General features: G+C 48.5%; 1 protein-coding gene and 1 long non-coding RNA gene across 4 annotated transcripts in view; one reads left to right on the top strand and one right to left on the bottom strand.

Annotated features, from left to right (window-relative positions):
- CHD9 (chromodomain helicase DNA binding protein 9) overlaps window positions 1–27,966 on the bottom strand; it is a 139,730-nt gene that overhangs the window by 86,607 nt on the left and 25,157 nt on the right. The window contains exon 1 of one of the 2 annotated variants that reach the window (XM_084905452.1): window positions 9,634–9,761. The exons of the other annotated variant lie outside the window; for it this stretch is intronic. The gene's annotated coding sequence lies outside the window, so the exon portion shown is untranslated. Of the gene's footprint in view, window positions 1–9,633; window positions 9,762–27,966 lie in introns of those variants that run through there. 2 annotated transcript variants of the gene reach the window in all.
- Window positions 22,941–27,452, top strand: LOC311633206. 2 transcript variants are annotated; one of them, XR_014796910.1, is made up of 4 exons: window positions 22,941–23,167; window positions 25,034–25,260; window positions 26,868–26,995; window positions 27,182–27,452. It is a non-coding gene; the product is annotated as an uncharacterized lncRNA (long non-coding RNA). The 2 variants fall into 2 exon arrangements; XR_014796911.1 differs by lacking the exon at window positions 22,941–23,167 and having other exon boundaries at window positions 24,989–25,260.

The following is a 27,966-nucleotide window of genomic DNA, read 5'->3' as shown; positions in this document are numbered from 1 at the left end:
TAAGCCTACTTTCCCCATTCTCCCCCAATCCCCATTTTGCCTCACTGTCTTCTGAGGTTTTCCAGCTGAAATTCACCCATCACCTTTTCAGAACCATGTACGTCTTTGTTCTTTGTGTCTATCCCTTGTTTTCTTCTAGCTATTCTCATAAGGTGAAGTGTGACTCTTCTCCAAAGGCAAATCTTTCACCTCTTAATGGCATCCCATTGAGACTTCGAATGGATTTATACTCACATATTCCATCTCTCTCAAGGATAACCATCCTCTTGCATTTCCCTGCTTCCCTTCTAACTTTGGGCATCAGCAGACCTCCCCTACCTTAACAAAAATGTACAAACAAAATCATTTTATTCCTACTCTTCCATTCAAAGACAAATATTGAAAATACGTGATCCTCTGCCTCCATTTTCCAAATATCCATTTGCCTGTTTGTTACCTCTTGCACTTAGTTTCTGACTCCATAAAATCACTGCAACTATACTTTAGAATATGATTAAAACAGTTATTGTAACGAAGGGCCTTGGTTTGAAATCTGACTAAAAATCTGGATATTCTAAATATTCCCTCAATTCCCGTCTTTGACCACTAAGAAACACCATCATTAAGCAAAGCAGACGCTAAACTCCAATGCTTCTATATGAAGCTTCCAATCGCCATGCACCCCCACCTCATATACTATTTAGGTTTTGAGAGCTTAAAAGAACAAGGCATATGACTTAATCTCAGGTCCACCTATCTTCCTGCTTGGTCCATATTAAAGCTGTTTAAATGTTTTCTGAACTCAGTTCTATTAATCACTCTCTTTTGGATATTCTCTTAGCTTTACTACACCATCTCTGACTTGCTTTCCTAAGGCTTTTCCTGCTTATTTAAAACTAGAGGCCCGATGCACAAAATTTGGGCAAGGGGCTCGGCCCTCGCAGCCACAGTGGCTTGCCCCGGCTTCATCTGGAAGGTCATCCAGCTGTCCGGTCTAATTAGCACATTATGCTTTTATTATTATGGTTTGATAGATACCAGTTTCTATGCAGTGATTCCATTTCTATCAAATCCACTTACTTAGAACTTCAAATTTAGTCAAATGTTGACACATCTTCCACAACATACTACTCTCTAAAACGTGACTTAACATTCAAATCCTTGAGAAACCCAATTCCACTTTTCTGTTAATTACTCCTTTATCTTTGTCTCACTACTGGTATAAAATAAAGGCATAAAACCCAATTTCCCCACTACTTTAACAAGACCATACCATATAGCATCTCGCTGCCCTCCTTGAAGTTTCTGATCAACAGCATATATCCAGTTCAGGAAGATGTCTTTGATGAAGTTATTGATATGCATTTTTTTCATTCTTCCCAATCCATACCTCCTAAAATAGTGTACTATTCACTCTATGTTTAAAACCACACATTTTAAGGATCAAGAAAATACAGTGTGTAGATAGCGCCTGGGAAGGCACATAAGCATTCTTCCTTAATAATTGTCAGCTGAACCCAAGGGGACAGGCAAAGCCACATCTTGGTTACACAGCTTACCAAAAAGGCAGATGAGTTCTCAGCATTGACTCTAATCTTTGCCCAGGTGTCAGGCAGTGGGTTTTGATATGTAAATCCAGTCAAACATCAGGAATGAATAGGACTCAGGCCTAGTCAAGAATGCAAATAATCTCTTTTGTCTTGACTTTTGATGAAACTTCCTAGTATTTGGGGGGTATAAAATAAACACTGCATCAGTTCTGGGTCACTGTCTCTCCATCAGAAGAGGGCAGAGGTTCACCAGGCCCAAGCTTTTCTAACTCTGTGCCTAGTCTCTTTTTTTTTATTTCTCAATCCCCAGCCGCCTCTACTCAGTAATTGGACCCGCTCTCTAGCAGCGCTGGACGCGCGCGAGAGAGAAAATAGTTACAACAGTGTCTCTTATTTGACTATAACTTTGAGAATACAAAACATTTTATTATAATCTGCTATAATCCAACAGGCACAAACAACATGGGTATTCATTTTTGGACTGAAAATCTTTGTACATGCTATTTCATATTCCTTTCTATTAGGTCTCATCCCTGTAGAAATATTTATCCATCATCAAATATTCTACTTTTAAAACTAAATATAAGAGCAAAAGATTTTTTAAAGATAGTGATCCTATATAATAAAAGCATAGTATGCAAATTATCCCCTCAGCTGGGAGTTGTCCTGGAGTTTGACTAGGGGGCAGGGCTGGCAGGGGGAAGGGAGGGAGGTGACATCAGGTGGCTGGGGGGGAACCAGGCTGCCAGCCAGCAGCCACTGGGGACCCTATCACTACGCAATTTTCGTGCACTGAGCCTCTAGTATTTTAATAAAACAACATAAATGAATATGGCGGAATCAGCATTCTCAAACACTGCTAAAAGGAGTGCATACTGGAACAAATTTGGAAATCTATTTGGCATTATTGCTAAAGTTTACCATATGCAAAATCTATGGCTAGCTTTTCTACCTGCAGTAAAATATACTCCATATTTCTTGAGTGTGTACCAATGGACAAGTACAGGAAGGTTCATATTAGCATTCACAATAGCCCAAAACTGAAACTATGTCCATAATACTTTAGAATTAACAGTAATGAGAATGAATTATTCCTGAATGGAAAAATATTAGTATCAGATATGATATAAAGCAGAAGAGAGTACGTAGCTTGATCAGTGTGGCTCAGTGGTTGAGTGTTGATTCATGCATGAAGAGGTCATCAGCTCTACTCCTGGTCAGGGCACAGGTCCAGGTTGTAGGCTCGATCCCCAGTTGGGGTGTGCAGAAGGCAGCCACCTGATGTTTCTCTTTCATGGATATTTCTCTCTCTCCCTTGCCTTTCCTCTCAAAAATTTTTAAGAGCATACATATGATGCCATTTACATAAAGTTCAAAAACAGGGACACTATGGTTTTAGGAGTTAGCATAATGCTTACCTCTGGGAAGGCTGAAAGGGTGTGATAACTGGAAAGGGGTCTGAGGGGGTCTTCTGGGGTGCGAATAACAACAACATTCTATTCCTTGACATGGGTGGCTGTTTCAAAGATGTGTTTACTTTGTAATATGCCAGGCAGCTATATTCTTACGACTTATACATGTTTCTGAATGTCCATTATAACTTAAATTTTGAAATACCTAACTGGAACAAGATGAAGCATATAAATAAGAAAATATTTATGAATCACCATTTAGAGTATATGTCACTCATAAAAACACTGATAAACAAATAGAGAATGGTTTCTGAAAATAATAAGTAAACTCTATATACTACTGGTTTCAACACACTTACTAAAGCAAAAGTAATAAGAGTAATCTTATATTTGGATATGCAGTGAATTCACTAAATTATGCAACCTCTGTAACAAAACATTCCCTAATACTAGAAACCTCCAGCAATTGTTTTTCTGTATGTTTCTTTATCTATAAAACAGACTAAAATAATTGCACCAAATCTATAATCTTCCATTCCTAGATTTGTTTTAGGTAAAGCTACTCAGTTCCAGGAATAAAAGAAAAAATGTTAATGAATAGATATAAATTGCAATTTTAAAAACAAGCACTGCAAAGATAACATAACTGAAAAATATAGAAACAGACTGAATTCTAGTCCATTAACTGCATGGTGGTGGTGGAGGGGGGGGGGGGGTTTTAGTTTACTCAAACTGTGATAAAGCAAAAAAATTAAAAAAACAAACAAATTTTATGCAAGATATGACACCTAATCATTATTTCAATCATTATTTACTTCATCTTATAAAAGAAACTAACAAGATATGTTAGCAGTTATCTTTCAGCCATTGATTTTTTAATAGAAATATATTTTATACTGCTGCTGCTTAATCAGGTAAACCAAACTGATCACTGGGCAAGAAAAATAATTTTTTTTCCCTTCTCTTCAGAATTCAAACCATGTCCCTTTGTTACAATAACAATGTTTTAAAATGCTGGCTTAAAAAAAGACTTTAAGTATAACTTTGAAAAACCCTTAATAGTCAGTTAACTTCAGCTAATAATGCCAAATTATAACAAACATCGGTAGTTGTAGCTAATTGATAAATAATAGCTACTAATGAACTGAACTATAATGTTCACTCATAAGCATCAGAAGTCTCATTAAAAATGATAAATATCAGGCTGTCTATAAGCTGATGACTTGAAAAGGCGCTACTTTCCTGAGAATATCAAGACTTTTTGTATTCTGCATTATCACCCAAATAATATACAAACCCATCTAATACTACATTCAAGTTCATTTTTTCTCAAACCTTCTTGCCTAATATAATCTATATTAATATTCACACACTTTCAAAACCTGAAATGCATTGTCAAAAGGTAGCATCATTTCAATTATCAATTCTTCTAACATAAATATGAAGCTTGCTTCTTCCTCTCAGAACACACACAGTATGAATGTGATAGCATGGCATCACACACATAGCTACACTTAACCCAAGGCACCCATCACTCTGGTAAAGGCAGTCCTCACTTTCTGAAGCGCCTGTAAGGCAATGGTGTTCAAAACTTCCTTTCTTGCCAGACATTATTTTCACTTTTCTTCATCTCAGTACATATCTTATCACCATCTATCTAGTTGCTCAAGTTTTTGACACCTTTCCTTTAACATGCAATCCATTACGAAGGGAAATGTCATTTCCCTACCATTCCTATCTCCGCTCTCTATAACAAGTCAAATTACACTTACACATACTTACGCACATGACCCTCTCCTTCATCTCTGCACATGCAACTCCTAGTTCAAGCTAGCACCGTGTCTCACTTCAGTAATGGCAGTAGTAAAATGGCTGTGCTTTTGCTCTTGCTTTTCCCAATCCATGCTCAAAGTGAAACCTTGAAAATTCAAATTAAAGCACATTACTCTTTTGCTTGCAATTTCCTTGGTGAAACCCAAGCCTTTAACATGTCCTGCAGTGGCCTGTATAGTCCGTTCTCTGCTTATCTCATGACATCGCCCATGGTTTTCCTCTATTTCACGTTTCTGCCATCCTGAACTTCTACCACTTCTTCTAGCGTAACAAACACTTCTTGTCTTCATACATATTTTGCTCTCCCAGAAAACACTCCCTTGTCTGGCTTCTTCCTCTTTATGTCTTGACATAAATAGAACCACCTGACAGAGGCCTTTCGTGCCCACAGCATCTAAAATCCTGTCCATTTTCTCTCATAGCACCCTTTTCCGTCATTGAATCACACAAGTTGTAATTTTACACTTTTTAAAAAAAATTCCTCACCCCAGGATATTTTTCCATTTTTAGAGAGTGGGAGGAAGGGAAGAGGGAGAGAGAGAAACACCAATGTGAGAGACACACATCAATTGGTTGTGTCTGGATGGGGATGGACCCTGCAACTGACAAACCAAAATGGAACCCATGACCCCTCAGTGTCAGGGCCGACGACGCTCTAACCACTGAGTCATACTGTCCAAGGTGACATTCATTGACTTGTTCATTATGTATCTCCACCATTACACTGTAGATTCTACACAGGTAGGGTTCACTTACAATCAAAGTTACATTATGTATATAGTAAATTGATTAATAAAGGGACCACCTAATAAATCTTTTTAATGAATGAATGTGAATGAGCTGGAGTCCAGAGAGCTGAAAGTAGCTTCCCCTCCTACAAGTCTCCTATTTGTCACTTGATTAGCTTTTTAAGAAAACGCAAACTTTAAAAGCCAAAGATTGGAATCCAAAGAGATTTATGGATACTGGGGAGATAAAATGGTTGTATTACAGCCTTTTACAGCAATACAATAGAGGGAATGTCACAAAGTTGTACATGTCAAATAAATGAGACAAATAATAATGCTATCATCTCCTGGAAAGGAGAAATCCTTATGGGTTACAACGACAAAAAAATGATTTTATTTATAAGGTAGAATTTGACTTGAGTATTCCCAGGTGAGGTGAAATGTAGGAGAGTGAAGTCCAAACAAGAAAGTAAACAGAAATACAAAGTGTTAGATAATAACTCTAAATCTGGAATGTGGCAACCTGCATTTACAAAGTAAAAAACCTGTATTGTGTTAAAACATGTTAAGACCACAACAGCTACAAAATATTTAAAAGGTTATAATACGTCGAAACCAGTTTGGCTAAGTGGATAGAGTCGGCCTGTGGACTGAAAGGTCCCAGATTCGATTCCAGTCAAGGGCATGTACCTTGGTTGTGTGTACAACCCCAGTAGGGGGTGTGCAGGAGGCAGCTGATCAATGATTCTCTTTCATGATGTCTCTAACTCTCTGTCCCTTTCTCTTCCTCTCTGTGAAAAATCAATAAAATATATATTTTTAAAAAAGGTTATAATACAATCATTCTATCGCCCCATTGTCCGCAAATCTCTTTGGTTTTCAATCTCTGGCTTTTAAAGTTTTCCAAACATTTATGACAATATGTCCTAATAAATTTGATTTCATAATTCATATTCACTCTGACCATCTGTTAAGTTTCCACACTTACCTATGTTCTTTATTCTTTAACTGATACCTGAGGAAATACCCCGGTTGGTCTATTAATGTTAGTCATATTTATTTCTCTTTTAGAGTCAGACTGCTCCAGGATTTCACCTTTTCTTCTCTGTCAAAGTATTTAGTTGGCTTTTTCTTCTATTACATTTACATCAGTGATTAACAAATCTAACCCTTTAAAAAATCTAACATATACTAAAGTTTTTATTTTACAATAGAAAGAAGCTTTAATAGATTCCTCTAAATCTGTAATGCCATTTCAGTGTACACATTAATCCCCTCCCTTCAGTTCTGTCTGTTTCCATAGGTGAAGTGCCAAAGTCTAGGTCAAGCATTATAGAAGGCATTCAATTCAGTTAGTTATATTAGATAGGGGGTTTGGATTTTAAAGTTTCTAAAGATACTTAGGATTTCATTAATCTTATCTTGTCATGGGCTTTTTCCTCCGACAACACTGTTTTCTGTCTTTACTTTTATACCTGCTGACTTGAGGTTATTCTTTTCAGGTAAAGCCAACTATTATATACTTCTATATGTTTCAAAACCTCTTCAACCCAGATATAATTTTTGTATTGCACAGGGCAGATTTCATGGAATACTTAGAATCACAGAATTGCAGAACTGGAGAAAAACGAAGGTTCGCAGAGGGTAAGAAAGGTGACTCTAGCTGCAGTGTGGGGGTTGAGGGAGTCTCTTTATGAGGTACCACCCTGGTGTGCACATTTGTTAGAGCTGAAAACTAGCCCAACAAAGTCAGGGAAGTTTTTACTTCCTCCTTTCTTTCTTTTAAGAGTTAGACAAAAAAAAACCCTCCAGGAAGGGAACCTTAACATAAAGCCCTTAGCATATTCACCTTGGCACATATGAATTAAGTATCAGCAGACAGGAAAGATGCATGCAAGTCTGTTCACTGGATTCCCTGTCCCATTGTGTTGAGTTGCCTAGAAAGAATGTGTTTGCCACTATCCGGGCTACCTGTGAATTGCCCATTTCCTCTTTCGAATTCCCAGTCGCTTCCTTCCTTCCTCCTTTGTCCAAAATGACACACCCGTCTTCTGTGCCTCACTGCCTTTGGGAATTGTCATGCTGATGTGACTTTCTCTTGGGCTCTTACTCAAATCTGATTTTCTGATGTTAACCTGCTGTATTTTGTTTGAGTTATTTGACCAGCCAGGAGAACTAGAGGGGGTAAGGGGGAAGTTCCCCAAAAGTGCTAGTCAAGTGACAAAGTCCTGGTCCTCTCCAATCAGCACTCCTTCCAAGCCAAGAAGGTTCAACTGGCTAAGAGCAGTGTTTTGTTTTGTTTTTTAACTCTACCAAAAGCTACTCTCCTAAAACTTTTCAAGAATGACAAAATTATCAGAATCAAGTCTGGGAAGCAGCTTTCCCCCCTAGAGCATTCCTTATCGATATATAGGAAAATGATCTGTGATTTATAGGAAATGTCCCAAGAACTAAGACTCACCAATACTTTGTAGTCCACTAGAGCAATTTACTGCGAAGTGTCAAAGCCATAGGAGCAGAAACAAACACACAAACAAAGTCTTGGAAGAGAGACACACACAGGCTTAACTTGCTTGGAGCAATAGGTATTTCTCATTCAACAAATATTGATCAATGATCCATCATCACACGGAAGGCTCTTCCTGCTTGCTATTAGCAAAAAGCCACATTTAAATGCAAGTTCTGCAAAGCCAACATGAAAGAAACAGTATGTTCAGCCTTCTGTGTTGTGCACACACACACAGACACACACACACACACACACAGCCCTCCCTCTGCCATGTGGAATCCTCCTCAAGTTCACCTTCTATACATTCATGTGCTGGTAGGACTAGTGGTTCTGTTGGAAAGTACTCCAACAACCACGCCGCAGCGCTGAGTAACCTTCCACAAGACAAACCCTCTTTTCCCGGCCCCGATCACAGCCGCTCTGGCCATTCTGAAATCGGAGAAAAGGGTGGAAAAAAGCAGCATGCAAAAACTTGGGGAAAAGCTAAAAAAGTGTGATCGTGATGTGTATGAAAGGAGATAAACTTTTATGTCCTACGAGGGGAGAATACGAGTCCCATTAGCGTCAAATCCCAGCCTTCCCAGAAAGCAACTGTGTAACACTGTTTAATATCAACAACAACAACAAATTTTTTTTTTTAAGTTCTTGGATACTTTGTTCTGAAAAGTTTTATTTTCTTCTAAAAAAAAAGGGGGGGGGGCAAAACAACCCCCCTCCCCCCCCCAAAAAAAAGGGAACAGACACCCCCGAGCTGGCGGCTGCAACGTGAGACACCCCGGCTTCCCGGGTCGCGCGTGGCTGCGGGAGGGAGGGATGTCCGCGAGGCGGCGAGCGGGGGCCACGCACCGTCCCCGCCCGGAGCCTCCCCCGGGGCGGAGGACCGCGGGGAGGACCGCGGGGAGGACTGCAGGGAGGAGGGCGGCGAGGGCGTCCCCCGGAGGCCGGGCCGGGCCCCCCGGGCTCGGGGACCCCGGCGCCGCGCGGGACGCCCTGTCATGAGTCACGGAGGCGGAGCGGGGAGGGCGGAGGCTGCGGATGGAGGGAAGCCCGGCGCTGCCTCGGGAGGGACGCGGGCCCGGGGAGGGGGAGGCCCCGACCGCATGCGGGGCGGGGAGGGCGGGGAGGGGAGCCCTGCCCACCGGCCCTCGCCTCCTCCCCACGCAACAGGCGCGGCGGCGAGCGGCCGGTCCGACCCCGGGCGGGGGCTGCGGGCGGCGGCGGGGGCGGCCGCAGCCATGACAGGCGCGGGGCGGGCGCGGGCGGGCTGGGCCGCACGTGCGGGCAGCGCCCCCGCCCCGGCCTCGCGGGCGCCGGCCCCTCAGCCCCGACCCACACCGCCCTCCGACCCCGGCCGGGCGGCGGCGGCGGCAGCACGTCCTCCCCGCCGCCCGCCCGCGCCCCGGCTTCGCCATGACGGAGGCGCCCCCGCCGCCCCCCGCCTCCACCGAGACTGACACGCGCGGCTGGCCGGGCGGGGGCGGCCCCGGCGACCACCGGCTGACACGGCCCGCCGCGCCTCCCCCCACCAGTTGAGCGGCGGCCGCGGCCCCGCGGGGCCCCCCGGCTCCCGCCCGCGCCTCGCCCGGGGCGGCGGCGGCGGCGGCGGCGGCGGCGGCACTTACCGGCGGCGGCGCGGCCAGGCCCCCCTGTCAGCGCGGGGCCGGGAGGAGCGCGGGGAGGAGGGGAGGGCGCCGCCTCCCCCGCGCCGCCACGCGCCCTCCTGATTGGCCCGGCGCGCTCCCCCGGCGCGACCCCACCAGCCCCTGCGAGCGGCGCTCCGGCAGCACCGGGCCTCATTTGCATATTTGTGCCCGCGCCGCTGATTGGCCGGCGCTGCGAGGGGCGGCCGTGACCGCGGCGGCGGCGGCCGGCGCTCCAGTCGCGCGTCCGGAGCCCCGGCGGGGAGGACCCCCCCTTCCTTCCTCCCCTCCCGGCCCGGCGCGGCCCGGCCCGGGGCGGAGGGCGGCGGGAGGCGGGGTCGCCGCCCGGCTCCAACATGGCCCCGCTGCGCCGCCGACCCAATCGCCGGAGCGGTTACTCCCGGAGCCCCCCCACGGCGGCCTCGGGGCGGGGAAGCGTGGGGGCCGGGCGCCCTCTGGCCGGAGCGCGGGGCAGTGCAGCGGCCCGGGCTCCCCTCGCCGCCCCCGCCGGGGCCGCCACGTCAGGCCGCGCCCTCGCGGCGGCCTCTCCCCTCGCCCGCGGCCTCGCCGCCACGTCAGGCCCGGCGGGCACGCCCCGGCCCGAGCGGCGGGGTCAGCGCCGAGGTCACTCACACGCTGCGCATCGCCCCCGCCGGCCACGCGGGCGCCCGGAGCCTGTGGATCCGGCGGCCGTGGATCCGGTCCCCGCGTTGTCCCTCCGCCCCGGACACCCCGGGGACACGCCTGGGCAGGGAAACGGGGGGAGGACCGTGCAGCCCACGTGCACAGCACCTGCCGTCCGCGCACAGGCTGCAGGCGCCGGGCTGCGGGGAGACCCAGCCCCGAGTCCCCACCTGGAGGCAGCGTGCGTGCAGCTCCAGGGCTGCAGAGCCGGAGCTCAAACCTGGTTTTCTCGACCTTCCGGACCGCTACATTGCACCGCTCCAGAGGCAGAGAAAGAACCAGCGAAAAGGGGGAAAGGAAAAAAAAAAAAAAAAGGAGGAAAGGAAGACACTGGTCTAGGCGTAGGGGGCGCGCTGCAAAGTCACTTTCGGATGTAGGCGTGGGGACACCCGAGTGCCTTCTCCCTGTGTCACTCATCAGCTGAGTGACCTACATCCAATCACAACGTGTCCCAGGGCCTCGGGTTTTCCCTTTCTGTGAAATGAAGAGGCAGGACAATTTTTTCTAAAAAGCCTTCCAGCCCTGACATGCTTTGGGTCTGCCTGTCAGGCCCTGAGCTGGCTTTGGTGCCTAATTACAACTTGAAAATCCATATTAGCATGAGAGAGAGAGAGAAAAAAAAAAAATAATGGAAGGTTTAGGACTTCCATCAGCCTTCCTGAAGTTTTGTTTGCAACTGTTTACCAGTTCAAATCCAGCCTGGGCGATATTGAAACCCCGCCCTGCAGTTGACAGAAGTCTCTTAGAGTTTCCACTAAGAGCATACAGCAGCTTCACTGCTGGTTTATGCCCGACCGAATGGAATGGCTGCTGTCTACACTGTTAGTGGCCAAGTCTTTTCATTCTTCCTATTCCCCATGAAGGCCCTCCAGAGTAGATGACACAACTCTTATTTCACCGAGATAAAGGGCAGAAACCCTGCCAGAGAGAGAAGTCACAATGACAGCTCTGATGTCCCCTCAAGGAGACTTAGTAACAACCGCCTACTAGGATGAGAATGCACAGGAACAGCTCCCAGCACTGCTTAGTTAAATCCTGGGTTCCTTTGCAAATGGACCTGTTGAGTCAAATTGAAGACCAGCAACTTCTCATTTACCTTACCCCCAAGAGAAGGAGCTGTCCTGTAAATGGCCTCTAGAATGCTGTATTTTCATCCTTTTAAACTTATAACTGGTGTGTGTGTGTGTGTGTGTCTTATCACTGCTGGGCTGACACGTCTCCATTTTTCTACTAACAATCATATATATGTTTCCATTCTGCTATGAACTTAGGTACAGATAAACTTTTATTAGATTAGACTCTATTCCGTGGATTAAGTACTTGTGTTTTTGGGATATCTATTTTGACTGCTCAGTGACTGGTTTTCACTTATTTCTTATACCTTCGTGGTACTGTTGGTAACTGAAGCGTCTGGATATACACTCTCTTGAGAAGCTATTGCATAGGATGGCTCTAAATTCCAGAATTTATTGGGATTTAACATCTAAACTGTTAAGAATCAACGTCAAAATCTAGCACCACTGACCTAATTTCCCATCGGGCAATGCAATGTCCACGGCCAGGGCGGCCACGCTCTCCAGGTCCCCAGGAAGCCTGAGAAAGGGATGTTTTTTGTTTTTTCCATTTTAAGAGTTGTCCCACATTGTGCCCTGGTTTCACAACCATCCGGGGGCAGAGACCGGGACTCAAACTCAGAACTGATGGTACCTAACGCCTGTCCTTCTTCACCGTTAAACCAAAATCTTCCCTTCAGCCTGAGCTTCCAATTGCAGGTTTACCAAGGAACCTGTCAGTAATCAATCTGGCACCTGGTAAAGGAAACTCCCTGTATAGGCATTTTGATTGAGGTCACCAGAAAAAGGAATAGCGTTTTGCCAGTGTGAGGAATATTGTTACTTGTTTACTTTGGGGGAGGGGGTGGGAACTGGTATAATCAAGATCCTAAAACTATAAAACAAAGGATTAGACCCTCAGTGAGACCTGCAGAAGTGATGCCCACATAATGATCAAAATAACCTTAAAAAAGGAGAACATTGGCCGAAACCGGTTTGGCTCAGTGGATAGAGCATCGGCCTGCGGACTGAAGGGTCCCAGGTTCGATTCTGGTCAAGGGCATGTACGTTGGTTGCAGGCACATCCTCAGTGGGGGGTGTGCAGGAGGCAGCTGATCGATGTTTCTCTCTCATCGATGTTTCTAGCTCTCTATCCCTCTCCCTTCCTCTCTATAAAAAAAAAAATATATATATATATATTTTTTTTTAAAAAAAGGAGAACATTGGAAGACTCACACTGCTTGACTTCAAAACTCACTACAACAGCACAGTAACAAGAAGTGGTACTGGCATAAGGTTAGACAGACAGATCGCCAGAATAGCATTGAGAGCCCAGAAATAAACCTTTAATGGATGGCCAACTGACTTTCAACAAGTGTGCCGAGACATTTACATCAAGAAAGACAACGGGACATACAAATGCTAGAGAATGAAGTTGGATTTCTACCACACAACATACACCATACGTCAAAAGGGATCAGACACCTAAGCGTAACGGGTAAAAGTACAACAAAACGCTAAGGAAAACCAGCATCGGAGTAAATCTTCAGGATCTTGGGGTAGGCCACGGTTTCTGATGGGTGACACCGTGTAAGAAAATGTGAATAAGATGGACTTTGTTAACATTAAAAACTTTTACTCAAGCAATAAAAACAAAACAAACAAAAAAACCCAGATCCGTTGAACATCAAACAGAAAACCTTTTGTGCTTCAAAAGACACCATGATAGCCGAGACTGTTTTGGCTCAGTGGATGGAGCGTCGGCCTGCGGACTGAAGGGTCCCAAGTTTGATTCCGGTCAAGGGCATGTACCTTGGTTGCGGGCACATCCCCAGTAGGAGATGTGCAGGAAGCAGCTGGTTGATGTTTCTCTCTCATCAATGTTTCTAGCTCTCTATCCTTCTCAATTCCTCTCTAGAAGAAGTCAATAAAATATATTTAATAAAAAAAAAAAAGACACTATTATAAAAATGCAAAGACCCTGGCTGGTTTGGTTTACCTCAGTGGATAAAGTGTTGACCCATTGTCTGAAGAGTACCAGGTTCGATTCTGGCCAAGCAGGTTGCAGGCTCGATCCCCGGCCCTGGTCAGGGCACATGCAGTAGAGAACCAATCGATGCACCTCTCTCCCATCGATGTTTCTCTCCATCTCCCCTCCTCCCTTCCATTCTCTCTAAAAATCAACAGGAAAATATCCTTGGGGGAAGATGAACCACAACAACAAAAAGGGCAAAGAAAGACACCCTCAGCATGACAGGCAGTATTGGCCAATCCTGTCATTGATAAGGGCCTGGGAATTCCGGGGAGCACGTGGGTCCTTTTTAGAACAGGCGTGAAGGGTTCCGCCAGAGAGCTCTTTAGCCTTTCTGTTCAGGCTCTTGTACAGGCACACAGTAAAGAGAGCTGGGGATGCTTTCATCTTAAAGCACCTCCAAGATCAATTAAAAGCACGTCCGAGCACCGTTTCAAACCTAGAGGCTGCTGATAACGGCCCCCGGAGGATGTGCCCAGCCAGGCGGCCCCTGCTCAGACTCCTCCTCTGAGGCCTGTGTAATCAGGGACCGGCCTCAGCGCCTGGGAGCGCTATCTGGTCGCATCCCCTGCTTTTAGTCAGGAATGTGCTTCAAAGCACGGTCCCCCTTGACAGTTCAGATCTCCCACGGGTCTGCGTGTGTAAACAGTTGGGTGCCCTAATCTTAAAAGGTCTTGGGGAGAAAAAGAGGTTTTGCTGTTCACCGCGATAAGACAGACATCCCTGAGCCTCCCGTTCCCTCTCTGTGTGCCTTCCCTGCTGCTCTCGGCGCCCCACAAGCACTCCGGGACAAGCCCCATGGAAATCCGGTCTGGAGGGATCACGTGTATGAAAGGCAGCTGGTGCTTACAGAGTGCGACCATTCACGCCTATTGAAAGGGGGTCTGCGAGGCATCAGGGAAAGCGGGAGGTTCTGGGAACACAGCAAGGGACGCGATAGGCAGGGTCCTTTGGCCTCATGCAAATTATTCTGTGAAGTACGTACCCACTAATTAATTACTTTTATTCACTTTGATTCATAACCTTAATTTGGCCCTGGCTGGTTTGGCTCAGTAGATAGAGTGCCGGCCTGCGGACTGAAGGGTCCCAGGTTTGATTCTGGTCAAGGGCACATGCCTGGGTTACTGGCTTGTGTGTCTGGGTTACTGGCTTGATCCCCAGTTGGGAGGAAGCCGATCAATAATTCTATCTCATTGTTGATATTTCTCTCTCTCTCTCTCTCTCTCTCTCTCCCTCTCCCTTCCTCTCTGAAATCAATTAAAAAAAAAAAAAAAAAAAAAAAAGCTCTGCACCAGCCGGTTGAGCATCTTTCTGTACACCAAAAGGTTTCAGGTTCAATTCCCAGTCAGGGCACATACCTAGATTACAGGTTTGATCCCTAGTCTGGGCGAGTGATTGATGTTTCTCTCTCTCTCTCTCTCTCTCTCTCTCTCTCTCTCTCTCTCTCTCTTTCTCTCTCTCTCTCATCAATAAACATATCCTCGGGAGGGAGGATTAAATAAATACATTTTAAAAAACATAGTATATAGCCTAGGAACTGATGGAAACTTTAGACATGTATTTTCTAATCAACTGGTTTGTTTTCTAGGCACCATGGCCTCTTATTTCGAGAAGAAGCCCATCCTGCTGCAATTTAAATCCATCTTGTCTGGTTTAAGCTTCAAAACGGAGAAAATTGCACCAGGTTTGCTCTGAACGTTTCTCGACTTGTTTTTTCCTCATTAGTTATGGGCATGACTATAATTTGGTCACCATCTTTCCAGGAGTCCACTGTCCAGGTTTCTCACTCCTACTTATGTCCCGGGAAGACCTTATAAAACTCATATAGTATCATTGTTAGGAATAAAACAAATCCTTTAGCAACTAGTCTATACTAATAAAAGGGTAATATGCTAATTAGACCAAACATTTTCCGGACAAAGCCATGGTGGCAGAGGCCAAGGCAGAGGAGGTTAAGGATGATCAGGCTGGAGTGGGGAGCAGTGAGGGGGCGATCAGGCCAGTTAGGGGGCAATTAGGCTGGCAGGGGAGCAGTTAGAGGCATCAGGCCAATAGGCAGAGGTGGTTAGGGGTAATTAGGCAAGCAGGCAAGTGTTTAGGAGCCAGTGGTCCCGGATTTCGAGAAGGATGTCCTGGATTGGAGAGGGTGCAGGCCGGACTGAGGGACCCCCAGGTCCCTCCCTGTGCACAAATTTTGTGCACCAGGCCTCTAGTATATACAGTATAATAACTGGGAGAGTTTTTTTCTTGCCTGATATGGACTGCGTAAGGACTATCTTTCTTATGGAGATCATATTTTATTTTTTCAATGTCTTTATTTCAGAGAGAGGAAGGGAAAGAGAAACAGAAACATCAATGATGAGAGAGAATCATTGAACAGCTGCCTCCTGAATGCCCCATACTGGGGATTGAGCCTGAAACTCTGGCATGTGCCCCGACTGGGAATCACACAATGACCTCCTGGATGCTCAACCACTGAGCCACCCCAGTGGGCTGAAGATCATCTTTGAAAGCACTCCAATTTTATTAGGGCCCTAGAGGCCTAAGGCAGGAAATTCACGCAAGGGGCTTGGTCCCCACCCCCACCACGGCTGCCTCGGCCCCCCACAGCCATGGCTTCGTCCAGAAGGTTGTCCGGAAGGATGTCTGGTCTAATTAGCACATTACACTTTTATTACAGATATCATCCCTTATTTAAAAGCATTTGGGAATTGCCCCGGCTGGTGTTGCCCAGTGATTAAAGCATTGGCCGGCACACCGAAAAGTGGCAGGTTCAATCCTGGCCTGGGGAGAGGCGAGTGTGGGAGGCACCTGATCGAATTGATCAATGTGTGTCTCTCTCACATCTCTCTCTCTCTCTCTCTCTCTCTCTCTCTCTCTCTCTCTCTCTCTCTCTCTCTCTCCCCTTCTCCCCCTCCCTTCCACTCTCTCTAAAAATCAATGGAAAAAATATCCCGGGGTGAGGATTAACGACAACAACAACAAAGGACTAGCCATAATTGTGGTAGAAGACTCTAAACATAAATAAATAAAATAAAGGCATTGGGGATTACTGGAGTGCTTGGACATTTGGGTTGAGAAAGCATATTAATTATAGTTTTTTTCTCTGCAGGAACCCCCTGGTTTGTTCTGTAGAGGACGGGTAACCACGTGCCAAACCGGGGAAATTAGTTCCAGGCCAGAGGATTGGAAAACACATTTTCAAAAACTTTCAGAGCAGAGGGACCTAAGGAAGTTTTTCTGCAAAGAAGTCAGCGGAGCTTTGCTTCTCTGGTTACCGACCGATGACAAGCTGCCAGCGACTTTGCACAATTTACGTAGAAGCCTTTTGTGAAAACAAGGAAGGGAAGGAGCTGGGTCTGGGTTTCTGAAAACAAGAAAACCATAGAGACATTTCAGTCTCCGGCTGGCACAGATCTGATTTCCCCGACACCGTGGGTATTGGATGAGCATCCACCTTCCAGAAAGTTCGGCCTGGTAGGGACCTCACAAACAGCATGTCAGAGACCTGAGTGCCACCCACCGTGAGGCCAGCTCTGCCGCACCCATAGGCTGTGTTCAAGTGATGGTTGGTAACAAGATAAAAGACTCAAGAATTAGGCCAGCCGAAACCGGTTTGACTCAGTGGATAGAGCGTCGGCCTGCGGACTGGAGGTCCCAGGTTCGATGTGCCTTGGTTGCGGGCACATCCCCAGTGGGGGGTGTGCAGGAGGCAGCTGATCGATGTTTCTAACTATTTCTTTCCCTTCCTCTCTGAAAAAAAAAAAAAAAATCAATAAAATACATATATTTCTAAAAGAATTAGGCCAAATCATCTGCCTATCAAATATGTAATTGGTCCCCTACCCCCAACCCCCGATTCACCTTTCCTCGTGGTTGGCAATTTTGGCTAATCTTCTGGGCCCTCTATGTCCTGCACACGGTGACTGCGTCTCTATCTTCCCTTTGGCAAGACCACACTGAGCCATTTGTGCCAACCCTACGAGATGCCAGGCTCTCACTCACTCACCCTCTGCCCCTTCCATTTCTAGATAAACACAAGGACTGCAGGGCACTCTGTTCCTCACACACCCCGCCGTCTGGCCTGCAGACCTGTGCACCTTCTGTGCCCTCCGCCTGGTCGCTGGCTTCTGCGGATCTTGCAGAAACGGCTGCTCAGAGAGGCCTTCCTTGACCCATAATTACCGTTTCTTTCCTTCTTCACACGCATCACGGCCCTGTTTGTGTGATATGATTGGTCTCCCCCCGCTGGGAAGAAAACATCTGGAGGCATGGACAGGCTCAGTCTTGATGCTGGAAGTACCCCCAGCCCCTAGCACACAGGTGCTCAATAAGGGTGTACCGCCAAAACCGGGGTGGCTCAGTGGATAGAGCATCGGCCTTCGGACTGAAGGGTCCCAGGTTTGATTCCGGTCAAAGGCATGCACCTTGGTTGTGGGCACGTCCCCAGTAGGGAGTGTGCAGAAGGCAGCTGATCGATGATTCTCTCTCATCGATGTTTCTAACTCTCTATCCCTCTCTCTTCCTCTCTGTAAAAAATCAATAAAAATATATTAAAAAAAAAAATAATGGTGTACCTTACCCTGACAGTACTGTTCACCCACCACTCCGGCAATGCTCTGGCAGAAAGCACTGCCGCCATCCGGGGCTACCCCGTCGGGTTGTGTACAAGACGCTGGAAGCCTCTCTCACAGGTTCCCAAACCTGACTGCGTATTAGAATCACCTGGGATACGTAACCAAGCACCTTTGCTCAGCCCGGATGTGTGGCTCGGCAGACAGGTAAAGCCGTTTCCTTTGCAGCAATAACCTGGAAAAGCCCACTTATTCATTCCCCAAAGTCTGTCTCCTCCCCAGACCTAAAGTTCTCTCATTTCCCACCGGGGATGTCCAGGCCATGATAGGCACTGCTAAAACTCAGAGACCCTTTATCAGTCCAGATGAGGACCACACACTTGAATGACTACGGAGTTAATGAGCTTCCATTCGAGGTTGTCGATAAGGAAGAGGGCCTGGAAAGCTTCCGGCTGGAAGCGGTTTTGCAGTGGCTGATGGGACAACTACCAACAGGAGAACTGAGGCCTCCTAAGGTCTCAAGGTTGGAAGCAAGCTCGGAGGGGGGCCTAGGAGGGAAAAGGCTGGGACAGGGTTAGAAGCCTATGTCTTTAACCTCCCCTCACCTTCCTTTCCTTACTCATTAGAGAAATAAAGACAAAAGGATCTCCTTTCCGGGGTTCCTCGTCTGAAGTTTACATGTGAAAAACATACAGTCAGCACATGTTAGGTTATCAATAAGCTATAACTACTTTTAAAAAGCCAGTTGAGCGACTTTCAGATTTGTTTGCGTGGGAAGTTGCAGATCACAGCAAAACGTTAATACAGTTTCTCAAAGCAAATGAACCAGGAAAATCACATGTGACTGCCGTGTATTGTGTACAAGCACTGTGATATCACAAAAAGAACGTATCTGTTCACCAAAACAAAGAAAGAACACTCCCCCCCCCCCCCCAAACAGCTATTGAACTGGTTCACGTGTCAGAATCTTCCCATGATATGTGCTGGCTACTTGTTGATTTGATTTATGACTGAGGTTGGAACCAGCTGCCATTCTAACCAGACAAGCACCCGTAGGCAAGGGCAGAAAAGACTACTCTTCAGATTAGGTGCAGGTTTCCTAGCGTCTGCAAACCTTGGCAAAAATGCTAGAGCTGATAAACTAATGCAATGATTTGGAACTACCTCTTGCATACTCCCTACTGGGGATGTACCCAAGGTATATGCTCTTGACCGGAATCGAACCTGGGACCCTTCAGTACACAGGCTGACGCTCTATCCACTGAGCCACACCGGTTTCGGCTATGGGATGCATCTTTTGGAATGAACATACATGATTATCCTATCCCCTAAGATACAGGGGATGGGCAAAAGTAGGTTTACGGTTGTGAATACGGGAAAGAGTTTATTTTTGTATTATTCTTGACTTATTAATCATTATATCATTTATTATTCTTATCAGTATTATTATTAACCTAATTTTTCCCCCACCCCAGTCTTTTCAAGGAGGAGACACATCCTTCTCTTTAAATCTAGAATAGATGTGGAGTGGCCCATCTGGGAAGCAGGATGTTGGATAAGATGCCTTTTTTTTTCCTTCCCCAAAATGCTGCCGTATGTATAAACCGCACCATATGGAAGTTGTATGGTGTGATAGTGTGTGTGGTGAGGCAGTTGTATTTTTAAATAGGGGTGTGTGTGAGCACAAGAGTGTGTGTGTGTGAGTGTGTGTGTGTGTGTGTGTGTGTGGTGAGGCAGTTGTATCTTTGACCAGGGGTGTGTGTGAGTGTGAGAGTGTGTGTGTGTGTGTGTGTGTGTGTGTGTGTGTGTGGTGTGACTGTCACATCTTTAGATTAAAAACCTTTCCGCTCTCCCTCTGAGCTGGCAGTGTGGAGTTGAGGTCTCCCTCTGCGGGGGGTGCCAGCCAACACCTGGCACAGGACCACCTTTGAAAGGGAAGCAGAGGCTGTGCCTGGCTCTGCCTTGCCCTGTCCTTCCTGACAGCGGCCCATTGTGTGTGTGCTGTTGCTGCCGGTGGCATGTACACCTTCTTACTATGGTTCTTTGAATTCCTCAAGCAGTGCCCCAGGGAACTCTGATTTATGGCCCAAAGGCAAACACGCTGAAGCCTGAACTTGTGGGTGAGGGTTCTAACCTGGCACCAAGGTCAGAACACACACGCGGACGAACGGGTCCCGGATCGGATGGGTTCAGAGTCTCGGTGCCAACCCTGTGTGCTCTGTGTCCTGAACTGACTGGCCAGCCCGCCGAGCAGAGAACGGGAGAATGTCGAGAAATAGCCAGACCATTTCAGCACCAGAAAATAACCGATTCAGGAACGAGCTCATCACCATCGAGACCAGAAATGTCACCAGTGAAAACTGTAATACCCAGAGATTACCAGCCCCCAGAACAACGGACTGTGTCACCGAGACAAGGAATGACCCATTCTTAGCAGCTGGACAGCAGCATGTCAATTCTGGTCTCTATGAACAGCGGCCAGCGCTCCTATCGCATCACACACACAACACGGTCAGTCACTAGAGTCCCGTCAGTCACCACAAAAGTTTGGCGGCAACGAGGGTGACCGTCTTGGAGGCCTGGCTAATCAAATTATGGAACACACATCCAATGAAACACAATAACGTCGTTTTTAAAGATCTAAATTACAATGACGTCAGGTGAAAAAACCAAGGTGGAAAATAATAGAGAATGCTACCCTAAGGGGGTGCGGGGGGAGGAAGCAAAACAAGCACACACACACTCCCTTTTCTTGTACACATGTGACATGTCCCTGACAGGCAGCGTATGGAGTAAATCACTGGCTTCTTTTTTTTTTTTTTTTTTTTTTTTAAAGGGGGCACTTGATAATGGAAATGAGGTTGGGGGGGGGGGGGGACTCCTCACTGTATATCCTTTGGAATTTTGAATTAAACAACTGTAATTCTTATTCAAATAAATAAAATTAATATTTTTATTTTAAAAAAATATATTTAATTAACTTTTTTTTTTTTTTTACAGAGAGGAAGGGAGAAGGATAGAGTTAGAAACATCGATGAGAGAGACACATCCATCAGCTGCCTCCTGCACACCTCCTACTGGGTATGTACCTGCAACCAAGGTACATGCCCTTGACCGGAATGGAACCTGGGACCCTTCAGTCCGCAGGCTGACGCTCTATCCACTGAGCCAGACCAGCTAGGGCGGCAATGCCGTTTCCAGCGCAAAGTGGCCAGCTCCCCCTTGTGCTCCTCAAATACCCGGGGAGGAAAGGAAGTGTCATACGTAACTATTTCCTCGGGGCTCCGGCGACCAAGCCGGGAAAACGCGAACCATGGAGGGAAGGACTTACATGCAGGCGTGGTTCAGATTCTGGAAGCATCCTCTTGGCCAACCCCTGGGAAGACGGGCATCCCGGGGGGGCTCATAACCAAATATCTCCTCTGCGCGGGCCCGGCAGCAGTCAGAGGTCAGGGAGGTGGTTCAGCAGGGATGGATGCTTGTGTGAGAGAGGAAGCCAGCCTGTGTTTCAGCCCCGACTCTCCCTCAGCGCTCAGCAAATGACCTTCATCTTTTTTTAAGCCTGAGCAGCCTCCTCTATGCAGCAGAATCATCAATGCTGGCCTCACCTGCCTTCCTGGGCTGGCCTCACCTGCCCTCCTGGGTGAGGGGTGCGCATGCATACACACCCCCAGAGGCAGGTCCTCTATGTGTTCGACCTTCAACAAATAAAACCATCTTGCCCTAACTGGTTTGGCTCAGTGGATAGAGCGTCGGCCTGTGGACTGAAAGGTCCCAGGTTCGATTCCGGACAAGGGCATGTACGTTGGTTGCAGGCACATCCCCCGTGGGAGGTGTGCAGGAGGTAGCTGGTCGATGTTTCTCTCTCATCAATGTTTCTAACTCTCTATCCTTCTCCCTTCCTCTCTGTAAAAAATCAATACAATATATTTTTAAAAAAATAAAATAAAACAATCTTCTCAGATGGGAAGGAAGTGGGACTTCATAATGTACAGGAAAGGACATCTTAGCATCATGCCTAATGATATAGAAAGAATATAATACTTTCATTTTTTAAAAAAATATTTTTTTTCTTGATTTCAGAAAGGATGAGAGAAGGAGAGAGCGAGAAAAAACAAACAAACAAACACCATCCATGACGAGAGAGAATCACTGATCGGCTGCCTCCTACATGCCCCTGCCTGGGCATCCAGCCCTCCACAGGGATGGAACTGTGACCTCCTGGTGCACAGGTCAACACTCAGCCACTGACCCAGGCCCGCGGGCTGAACATAACACTTTCACACGCATCGCCGGGTGGAACGCTCAGGCCATGGGATGCAGGGTGGCTTTATGGAAATCCCCCGGAGACAGACTGGGGTCCGAGGCTCCTAGCGGCTCAGGGAGGACACAGAGCTGCTAACGGGTAAACCGAGGCCTGGAAGGCGGGGCCCTGGGTTCCACAGGGGAAGATGCTCTTCAGGGAGCACCCCGGCTTCCAGGCCGGGAGCCCAGGCATGAGGCTGAGCCTCTGATTCCGCACAGATCCTCGCTTTTAACATTCTCTTCCCCAGAGCATGCCCAGAGGACACGGGCTGCACCGAGCACCGCAGAGGCACACATGCTGGGGCCACTTGGGGGACGGAAACCTGCTTCTTGGGGCGGGGCAGGGGCTGGTGGACCTAGCTCTGGGCCAGGATCTGCACGGGGGCCTCTCGCCTCTCCCCTGCCCCTGGGCAGCCGCCTCCCCCCGCCGGGAGCCAGGGCTGCATCTGCCCTTCACCGCTGTCCCTGGCAGCCTGCCCCGCTCTGCCAGGGCCTGGCACGGAGCCGCGGGCCCGGTGCTGGGGGAGGGGGCGGGGGCAGCGCGTGGCTCCCAGTGGCTGTCAGCCTGCCCGGCTGACTCAACCCGCCACCCCTCCCTCCCCGCCCCGCACAGGCTCCAGCCTCCCCACTCTCCATGCCAGGCCCGTCTGGGGCGGTTCTCGGAAAGGGAGTGCCTCCTCCCGCCCCCCGGGGTGCCAGGTCCGCGGCCCGGGGCGGCCGGCGGGCAGCGCCCCCTGGGCACGGGGCCCGCCGGCCTGGCCTAGCGGCCCTGGCTCCGGGGCCAGGCGGCCGGGCGGTAATGGAGAGTCGGAATGTAGGTCAAGGTGCTCTCGGCGGGCCCAGGGGAGGATCACCTGACCGGGAGGCTGGTGAGTCAGCGGGAAGGGAAGGGGTGGGAGCCGGAATCTCCCGGCCCACAGCGCCCCGAGGAGGAGGAGGAGGAGGAGGAGGAGGAGGAGGAGGAGGAGGAGGAGGAGGAGGGGGAGGAGGAGGTCAAGCAGTCTCGTCTGGCTGACTGTCAAGGGAAGGAGCTGCTGGAGGCGGAAGGAAGGAGACAGTGACCTGGGGTGACCTCTCTCAGGTGGAACACACAGGCACCCCAGGGCGGCTGAGGCCACGCCCAGGTCACCCTGTCTCTGAGGCCGCAGAGACCTCATTAGTTGCCTCCGGGGCCACAGGGGGAAATCCAATGAACAGATCGCTCATCGCCCATCCCCCCAGGCCCCCCTCCCCGTGCCCATCCCCCCCAAAGAAACTGAAGCCACAAACACAGCCATCCCCAATAGGCAAGACAATCCAGCCCCCCCCAGTGAAGGTCGAAGACAAGAGGGACTAACCCACTTTACCCTGTGTCTCCGCGGGCGGGGCCTCCTCCCGGGGTGCGGCGGCGGCTGCCGTTGCTAGAACAGCAGCTGCTGGGCTGAGCCTCACTTCCTCTGGCTCCAGCTGCAGGGTCCTCCAGGCCAAGCCGGGAGTTTCCCCCGAAACCTCCTCCGGCCTGGCCCCCGCCTCCCCGCTGCCGCTCACCAGCCTCTACGGGCAGCGCTTGCTGGGACTCCTCGCTGGTTCCATGAGTCAGAGCCAGGCTGGAGACAGACAGCAGGCGGCCTTTATTAACCCAGCTCCTGCCCCGCACACCGCAGAGCGAAGCTATAATTACTCATTTGGCCTGGCTCTGAGCACCGAGCCAGACAGGCGCTGACTGGAGGCATGGCTCCCGATTGCTGCCTCTATCTAGGCACCCCGGTTTGCAAACAGGAAGGACAGCCAGGGCCCGGCCACGTGGCTCGGAGGTTGAGCGTGGACCTAGGAACCAGGAGGTCACGGTTAGATTCCAGGTCAGGGCACACAGGCCCGGGTTGCAGGCTCAATCCCCAGTGGGGGAGGGGGGAGGCGTGCAGGAGGCAGCTGATCCATGATGCTCTCTCATCATGGATGTTCCTATCTCTCTCACCCTCTCCCTTTTTCTCCAGAATCAATAATTTATAATAATAATAATAATAATAATAATAATAATGACAGCCAGGGATTCAGGCCCGTTACACACGTCAGGTGCTTTGCAGAGGTGATGGGGATGTTGGGCCCGGACACGGATGCAGACCCTAGAAAAACTGCTCTGTGAATGCAGCCACCAGGGGTGTTTGTTCTGTTTTGTTGTGAAATGCCTCCCGCCTCATCAACCGTCTTATCAGGGCAGGCTGCTCGTTGTTGACACTGGCATTGAAGAGATAAAGACAACAAAGCATTGCTTTGGATCTTTGGGATGGTTTCACACTGTGGGCACACGGGCACACAACCTCACACCCCGCAGAAAGGACTGAAACCTGACACTTGAAAAACAATATACAGTTGGCTTCAAAGTGAAAAATAAAACCACAAAAATAAAATCATACAGTCCAGTCTTCATTAACTGTTCAATTTTATATTTACTGGTTCATTTCCTTCCTTCCTTCCTTCCTTCCTTCCTTCCTTCCAGCATACATTAATTCAGGGGTCCTCAAACTTTTTAAAGTGGGGGCCAGATCACGGTCCCTCAGAGAGCTGGAGGGCCGGACTATATGAACTACTAATTCCTACTGTAACACCTGGGCTGCGCTCACTGCCCAAAAAACCTGGCGGGCCGGATCAGACTCCTCTGCGGGCCGCATGTGGCCCGCGGGCCGTAGTTTGAAGACCCCTGCATGATTAATTCCATTCACTCAACAAACACTTGTTAAGCTGCTTCTCTGTGTCAGCCAGTTTTAGGCACCAGGAGTACAAACGTGCTAAACCCACCGAAGACACAGACAGAACCAAGCAGACAAATATTCCTCCTCCTGAGGCATTCACAGACACTATGATAAGTAAAGGATGCGGCATGTTAGAAAGAACGTGATCAGAGAACAGAACAGAGCGGGTGAAGGGAACTGTTGGTAAAGAAGGAATGCATCAGCACCCCCCCACACCGGAGAACCATGTGTAGGTAAGCTTTCTCCCACATGGAGAGCTCAGAAGAGTCGGTATAATGATGACCAACACGTTATAGGCAATCGTAAATGGAACTAGTAGCCCATTGTGCGATGTCGCGTGCAGTAGGCCATGCGGGAGCCGGCGGGAACCGTAGCGGGCAGTGCCACTGGGAGCCACGCTGCTTCCACGGGAGGTGGAGAGACCTACGCCGCTTTGGTGGGAGGTGGGCTGCTGCCTCCTCTCTGGGCCTGCACTGGGCCATGGAGGCTGTGGGCCGGCCTCTCTGTTCCCCAGAGGCCCTCTGTGGCCCGGGGTTGTCATGGTGATGAACCAAGTGTCCCGCCCTGGCCGCTCCATGCCCGCTGCCCAGAGGCTGTCCATCGCAGCGGTGATGAAGCCAGCATTCCGACAGGCCGCTCACGGCTGCTCGCTCTCCGTGGCAGCCCTCCCAGGACTGGGGGACTCCGGCAAAGCGGAGGGGATCGAACATCGCCATCTTGTGGCTATGGGCGCCACCATATTTGTGATGGGGTGACGGTTAATTTGCATATTACCCTTTTCTTAGATAGGATGAGTTACATTTGACTGGAGTAAAATTATAAAAACCCTCTCAGCTTTGTTGACCACCAAAATGTAGGTGCATTTTAAACATATTTGATCGATGATGAAAAGTGAACGTGCTGTGACATTTGACCTTGGCCCCCAATGATGGGCAGCTAAAGGCACCTAGAAAAGATGGGTAAGAGCTTGGGTGTCCGGTGCCAGGGATCAGACCCTGGCTGCCTCGTTTACCACGTGTGTGATTCCGGGAAAGACCCTTAAATTCAGTCCCCATCATTTTTTGTTGTGATTTTGTCCGGAAACAGATTCAGCAAACCTTTCGTACATGGGACGCCCCGCAACCAACTGAACCACACCAGCCAGGGCTCCCCATCTTTCCTATGGGGGTCATAGAGAGCTTCCTTGTAGGGTTTCTGGAATGACTAAGCGCGCTAATAAAAGTAAAGATGGTAGTTAGCGTAGGACCAGGCACTTAGTAAGCACTCAATCCATGTTACTGTTGTGACTGTTGTTATGATGATGGGATGATGACAGTGAGGAGGTATCGGGCACTGTGTTGGGTCCTGGGGACCCAGAGCGAAACACGACCATGATATGGTCCCACTTAGGAGAGAGGCTTTGCAATCGTGTGCTTCGTGACATCCTCAGGGCCCCTTGCAGGGGGATCCCCAGGGCCCCAGTGACCATGTACAACCTACTTGGATAGCCAATAAAAAGGAAGAGACCCTCGCTGGCTGGGTGGCTCAGTTGGTTAGAGTGTCATTCCCCTAGGCCAAGATTGCAGGTTCGATCCCCAGTCAGGGCACATACCAGAACCAACCAATGAATCCATAAATAGGTGGAACAACAAATCCATCTATCTCTCTCTCTCAAATAAATTTTTTAAAAAAGGAACAGACCACAATGAGACGATGAGGCACTATTTAGTAACCTCACAGTTGGGAAAAAGTTAAGAACCCTGAGAAGGCCAGGCGTTGGAGAGAGTGTGGAACAAGAGGACCTGAATATGTTTGTTGGTGTCGGGATGATAAATTCCTACATATCTGCATTGTTCTCCAGGAGAACTGTACAAGAATGTTCAGCGCAGCGCCTCCAAAATGGCGGAAAGTTGATCACGACGCAAATGTTCATTGCCGGGAGAACAAAGAAACACTGTGGAACATGCTAGAGAGAACCACAACATCACGGTGAGAACAAATGGGTCAGAGCGCTATGCTACGGAATGGATGGCCGTCACCCATACAATAGCCTGAGAAAAGGGGATATTCCAGAAGTAGAACATTCTCTTAAATAATGTAAAAACAACCCAATGGAAACACCATGCCTTTCAGAAAAACACATTAAATGCAATTTTATTTTATTCTATTTTTTAGAAAAGCAAAGTCATGGGAAACTGGAGATTCATGATGGAGTGAGGGACGCCCTGGCTGGTTTAGCTCAGTGGACAGAGCGCCGGGTCTGCGGACTGAAGGGTCCCAGGTTCAATTCTGGTCAAGGGCACATGCCCGGGTTGTGGGCTCGGTCCCTAGTGGGAGGAGGCAGCCAATCAATGATTCTCTCTCATCATTGATATTTCCATCTCTCTCTCTCTCTCCCTCTCTCTCTCTCTCTCTCTCTCTCTCTCTCTCTCTCTCTCTCCCTCTCTCTCTCCCTCTCTCTCTCTCTCCCTCTCATCAATAATAATAATAATAATAATAAAAGATGGAGTAAGGCAGTGGTCAGCAAACTCATTAGTCAACAGAGCCAAATATCAGCAGCACAACAATTGAAATTTCTTTGGAGAACCACATTTTTTAAATGTAAACTTCTAACACCACTTCTTCAACAGAGACTCGCCCAGGCCGTGGCATTTTGTGAAGAGCCACACACATGTGGCTCTTGAGCCGCGGTTTGCCGACCATGGCAGTAAGGGATGCCAGTGGATGGGAAAGGCAGAACCACGTGGGAAGAACTGAGTGGTAACAACAAGAAGGCAGCCAGATGCCTGCTGAGCGAGTCCAGCTGCGGAGGAAAGAATGCCGTGAACCAAAGACGGTGAATCACCCCGTGTCCTTGGAAGCGAAAGGAAGGAAAACAAAGCTCTCCCCGTGGGCCTGGTGGGAAACACACCTCGGAAGGGCGTGGGCCTGTCCGGAGGGGAGGGCGGGGAACAGATGGG

This window comes from Pipistrellus hanaki (genome assembly GCF_964339955.1).
Source record: "Pipistrellus hanaki genome assembly, chromosome: 15".
NCBI classification, from domain to species: domain Eukaryota; kingdom Metazoa; phylum Chordata; class Mammalia; order Chiroptera; family Vespertilionidae; genus Pipistrellus; species Pipistrellus hanaki.
This window is presented reverse-complemented; position numbering and strand designations above follow the sequence as displayed.